We start from the raw sequence: 6438 nt of genomic DNA on the forward strand, positions 1-6438 counted from the left end.
GCAGACAACCAAATCAACACATTTATAAAATCTAACCGATGCATAAAAATCAACAACAATGACAGAGACAATAGTGTTATATTCGATGCAAACTTTGATCATAGATCAATAATGCAGACAACTAAATCAACCCAATTATACATATCAAAAAACATTCCCGTCAGACCAAAAAAATATTTAAGAAAACAAAAAAACAAATAGGAAATTAAATCAAACCTTCAAGTGGGCAGCAACCTTTTCCTTATCAGTGAAAACTCCAGTAGACTCCACAACGAAAGAAGAAAACGAACCTGGAGAGCTCCAATCGGTCTGAAATTTCAAGCAAAATATTCAATTCAAACTTTGATCATTGATCTTTGAATGCAGACAACCAAATCAACACATTTATAAAATCTAACCAATGCATAAAAATCAACAACAATGACAGAGACAATAGTGTTATATTCGATTCAAACTTTGATCACAAATCAATAATGCAGACAACTAAATGAACCCAATTATACATATCAAAAAACATTCCCATCAGACCAAAAAAATATTTAAGAAAACAAAACCTGGAGAGCTCCAATTGGTCTGAAATTTCAAGCAAAATCTGAAATCGCAATTCAAAGCAAACTCAAAATGGCAAGAGAATAAAACGAACCCTGAGAGCTCCAATAGGGGTTCAGGTTGCGAATTGAAGCCAGTCGGAGAGAAGGCTGGGAGGGTTGCGAGAAGCCACTGACAGAGAAGGGGGGAGAGGCAAAAATCTGAAATCGCAATTCAAAGGAAACTCAAAATGACAAGAGAAGAAAACTAACCCGGAGAGCTCTAATCAGGGTTCGGGTTGCGAATTGAAGCCAATCGGAGAGAAGGCTGGGAGGGTTGCGAGAAGCCACTGAGAGAGAAGGGTGGAGAGGCAAAAATCGGGTGGGAGGGTTGCGAATTGAAGCCAGTCGGAGAGAAGGGAGAGATAGAGATAAGGATAGAATGGGAGGAGACGTGCAATGAAAAGGGAGAGGGGAGGAGACGTGGGGGGGAGAGAGAGAGAGAGAGAAAGTAGAGTGTGTTTGGGCGGGAAACAAATTACTCTCAACCGTTAGATATTGATTAGGATTGATCTAAATTGATCTAAACCATTAAAATGAAGTGTATCTCTGATACATTTTATATATTTTCAAAAACCGTTATATCTTATTATATAGATTTGTATATTAATTGATAATATGACATAATTTAAAATATTTTTGATATTTATAATCTGTACAGTGAGTAAAATCAATAATAATGTCATAACTAATTTGGTACACTAGTTAGTACATTAAGGCTTCATTTGGGTTTTTTTTTAGTAATTTTTTGACTTTTTAACTAAAATATGATGTAAAAAAATTAATATACTTGAAATGACTTTTTGATTTTTTTATGAAAAGATATGTAAAAAATAAAGAGAAAAAAAAAACTTTAATTTTTTGATATAAGTTATTCACTTTTTAAATCTTTTAGTAATTTTTTAATTTTTAAATTAAAAAGTAATGTTATCAAATGAAACCTAACGAGTACACGACTCTAATTTAAGTTAAATTAATTAAAAAAAACCCACCGTCCTACCTCTATTGATTACAAGCCTTGAAGCCCAAAATTAGTTTTTGACCTTTGAAAATATTGACTCTTTCTTTCCTCTGTAGCTTTCTCTCTGGTCAGCCCTCCCAAATACTCCAAAATCCCGCTCTGACTTTCTCATTGTTCAACCTATATAAACCACTTCCTTAATTCTCCAACTAAAAAAAATCCAATTCAATTCTATCATTTCAACAAACAACCCAAAAAAAGGAAAGAAAAAAAAAAATGAGCAGCTCTGACGAAGGCAGCGGCGGCGGAGCAACCACGGCGGAGCAGAAGAAATACAAGGGAGTCCGCCGGCGAAAATGGGGAAAATGGGTGTCGGAAATCAGAGTTCCGGGAACCCAAGATCGGCTCTGGCTCGGCCCGTATTCGACTGTTGATGCCGCAGCGGTGGCGCATGACGTGGCGTCGTACTGTCTACGAGGACCTTCCTCGTACAACAACCTTAATTTTCCAGCGACATTGCCTGTCGGAGTGAGAACCGACATGTCGCCGCTGTCGGTACAGAAGGCGGCGTCGGATGCTGGAATGGCGGTTGATGCTCAGTTTGTCATGAATCAAACACAACAGCAACATTCAAGATCATCAACATCATCATCATCGATAGACAGTTGGAGTCGTGATGAGTCGAAAAATGTGATGAATGAAAACAACGTTAATGATGGATGTTTTGGGGTTTGGGAGGGAAGAATGATGAGTAGTCATGAGTTGGAACAAAGAGAGGAGGCTTTGAACATTTCTGTTGAAGATTATCTATGACTTGTTTCTTTCCCTCTTATATCATATTATATAGGAAAATGCTTGGCATCAGGAAAAATGTTTCATTATAGAATTTTCATCCTTGTAATACACTTTTTAACTTATTGTATATGTAATTTAAGGATAAAAAAATCTTTCATGATTATCTTTATGAAATATTTTTCATAATATCTAGCATTGCTCATATATATTATTATCTATCTAATCAGAGTCTTTGTACTCTATGCATGGTGTTAGTGTTGCAACCAATTAAAACATAGTGTGGTGTTACATGTATTAATTAATGTATTAATATTAATTATGACATTATTATTGATTTTACTAATTATACAATTTAAAAATATTAAAAATCTCTTAAATTATGTCACATAATTAGTTGGTATACAAATTAATATATTAAGGCCTCATTTGGGAACATCCTTTTTTAGTAACTTTTTAACTTTTTGTTTAAAATAAGATATAAAAAAATTAATATGTTTGGAATGACTATTTGATTTTTTACGAAAAGATGTGCAAAAAATAAAGAGAAAATGAAATCTTTGACTTTTTGATATAAATTGTTGACTTTTTAATTTTTTTAATAACTTTTTGACTAAAAAAATTACTTGCCAAACAAGACCTAATTGATACATATAATATTATTCTAAAACACATATATATATATATATATATATATACACACACTTCACTTGACAAGTTGAAGAAAGAAAGACAAACAAACACCTCAAAAGTATGATGATATTGTATTCTCCATTGGCACTGTGCATTTTTATGGGTTTTTGAGATTGTCAAGATGATATTTTAAAATGAGGTGGGCTTCTATCCGTATACAATCAAATGGGTTGGATCGAAGGGTGTTGTTTGCATTTTTTGAGTTTATAATCACTCTTATTAATTTTAACTGTTTATTTTATAAGATATTTTGTGTCTGTTATTTATAAAAATTTAAATTAAATTAAATTGATTTAAAAAAAATATTTTATTTTATTATACCTGTCTTAAAAAATGAAAATTTATTTAAAAAAATATATCCACAAACAAACGTGATTAAATGAAGGGTTATGATAATGATTTCGACCTACTTTTTTTTTTTAATAAAAAAAATATATAAAAAGTCTTACAAAATGAATTATGGACTCATGACAAATCTCACGAACATATCACAAGGAAATAAGTTATTTTAAAATTGGCTAAAAATAAAAGGGAAAAAATCATTTTGCATTTTCGAACTATTAACTCTGGTGTCATTTTACCTTTTTAAATTATTAATTTGAACAAATTTCTTTTTAATCCAGGGCAAATTACATATACACCCCTCCAGGTTTGACAAAATTACAGATACCCCCTGAGGTTTGAGAAATTACGAATTCCCCCCTGAATGCTATATTTGCATAAGAAATTAGGGGGTAATTTGTTATGAAATATAAACCTCAGGGGGTAAATTGTTATGAAAATACAAACCTCAGGGGGCGGGATGTAATTTTCGAAACCTCAGGGGGTATCTGTAATTTAACCAAACCTGGAGGGGTGTTTATGTAATTTGCCCTTTAATCCACTTTGTTTTAATATTTAACACATATGTATACATGTATATCCGGTCAACGTTTGCCACGTCACTTTTCATTTTAAATGATTGGCGGCCATTTGGTTATCATCCATTTACTCGGTCAATTTTTTTATCAGTAATTATGATTGAATTATTAAATTTGCTGATTTAGATATTTATGTTCTATTTGCTGATTAGATATTTCTGTAAGCCATTTTGTATGTAGAATGAGGCTTGTTTTTGGGAACAAATGGTTAAAAATAGTTTTTTTTTTTACTTTTTTGGATTATATATATATTTTTTAATTTTTTGGTACAATTTTTTTAAAAACAGTTAAAAAAAAAATTAGTTTTTAACCCCCTTCTCAAAATAAGCCTGAATCATGGCACAATAAAAAATAACAAATAAAAAAAGGGCAAATTACATATACACCCCTCGAGGTTTGGCTAAATTACAGATACACCCCTGAGGTTTCGGAAATTACATCCCGCCCCCTGAGGTTTGTATTTTTATAACAATTTGCCCCCTGAGGTTTATATTTCATAACAAATTACCCCCTAATTTCTTATGCAAATATAGCATTCAGGGGGGAATTCGTAATTTCTCAAACCTCAGGGGGCATTTGTAATTTAGCCAAACCTCGAGGGGTGTATATGTAATTTGCCCATAAAAAAATCCATGCATGGAAGGTGAGATGAAAAATGTTAGAGATTTTAAAATTTTTATTAAGATTTCTATCAAATGTCTCAATTAAATGTAGGACCCACACCATGTGTGTTCCATGTGAGCTTCACACTCATGTGAGACATTTGGTAGAAATTTTCACAGAACTTTTGGAATCTCTAACATTACTCAAGTGAGATTCATACACTACGTATTTGATATGACATATCATATTTTTTTTGGACAAATTATACTGGTGGTCCATATATTTTACTTTTTGTGTTATTTTTGTCTCTACAATTTGAATTGACTCAATTTTGACCATAAATTTTAGATTTTGTATCAATTTTGTCAAATTATTAGTGTTAACTTACTTAAAATTGAGTAAGTTTATACTTTTGTCGTTAAAAATACGACACATGACATTTATGTGTATTTTTTATAAAAAATGTTAAGAGTTGTAATCGAATGGATCCAATTGAGACAAAGTTATAAATTCATGGTCAAAATCGAGCCAATTGAAATTACAGTGACTAAAATTATACAATGACCAAAATATAAGGACTACCATCGTAATAACTAGGGTTGATTGGTGATAAATTCAATCTAAGGAGGGTATAAGGCATTAGGTCTAAGAAATATTTTTTTTATTGATGAAAGGTCCACGCTTTGTGAAATAGCTTAGTAAAAAGTCTTGGAGAATATTTTATTTTCAATTTTACCCTTTGACTTTTTTTTTTAATCTATTTGACTTTTCCTTGACTATCTATTCAAATTTATATCTATCTGGTTAATTTTTTTTTCTATCTATTCAAATTTTTTGTCTATTTGTTCAAAATTATATCTATCTGCTCAAATGTTTTTGTCTATCTGTTCAAAATTATATCTATCTGCTCAAATGTTTTTGTCTATCTGTTCAATTCTTTCCCTAAATTCTATTTATCTGTTCAATTTTTTTTTATCTACTCAATTTTTTTTCCTTTAAATTATATCTACCAAGCCACTATCTGTTCAAATTTTGAATAGATCTTTCTTTTACTTGTTGCACCGCAGATTTTTTTTTTATCCGTTACAATCATCATCTTCAACAACAATAACAACAACAACAACAATCAGTTTCTACATCATCAACAACTACAACTACACTACAACTATAAAAAAAAAAAAAAACAAAAACAAAAACAAAAAACACATACATGCACAATTAGATCTACAAAAAAAAAAAGAAAGAAAAAAAATTGAACATATCTAAACAAATCAAATCTGAGAAATACAAACACAAGGAAACTACATTGGAGATTGCTCTGGCGATCCAGTTGACATAGACTACACTATCTTGATCGTTAGCAATGGCGTCGACGGTAACAACCAATATTGGATCATCAAAAATTCATAGGGAATTACTTGGGGATATCAATGGCTATGGCTATATCAAATGCAAGAGAGAGAGAGAGAGAGAGAGAGAGAGATAGAGAGTTTTGGTTATGCAAAACAGAGAATGAACAGACTCCTCAAGATTCACCTACAAGATCGTGCGCTCTTCCACCGTCTTCTTCCGCCGCCGCATCTCTGTTTGGGGATGTGTTTATTGGGCTTGAGATGTGTTTGAAGCTCACTGCTGATTTGATCTTATCGATTGTCGCGGCCTAGGGTTTTCAGATCTGATATTCGTTTTGTTGATCTAAGGTTTTACCTTACATATATCTCATCGTGATCGTCATGATCTAGACGGCTTTGATCTGAATAAGTCCAAATTAGATCTGATAACACGTGCCAGTGGTGGAAGATGGTGGTGGTGGTGAAAACGGCACACCTAGGGTTTAGAGAGAGAGAGAGAGAGAGACGGATGGTTTCATATGAGAGATGTA

General features: G+C 32.1%; 1 pseudogene across 1 annotated transcript; it reads left to right on the plus strand.

Moving 5' to 3' along the window:
* Positions 1–1699: 1699 nt before the first annotated feature.
* LOC114268067 (ethylene-responsive transcription factor ERF020 pseudogene) lies at positions 1700–2532 on the plus strand (annotated as a pseudogene). Its single transcript, XR_014334588.1, has one exon. The product of XR_014334588.1 is annotated as an ethylene-responsive transcription factor ERF020 pseudogene (transcript).
* Positions 2533–6438: the final 3906 nt, after the last annotated feature.

This window comes from Camellia sinensis, chromosome 7 (assembly GCF_055761805.1).
Source record: "Camellia sinensis isolate YWXY chromosome 7, ASM5576180v1, whole genome shotgun sequence".
NCBI classification, from domain to species: Eukaryota; Viridiplantae; Streptophyta; class Magnoliopsida; order Ericales; family Theaceae; genus Camellia; species Camellia sinensis.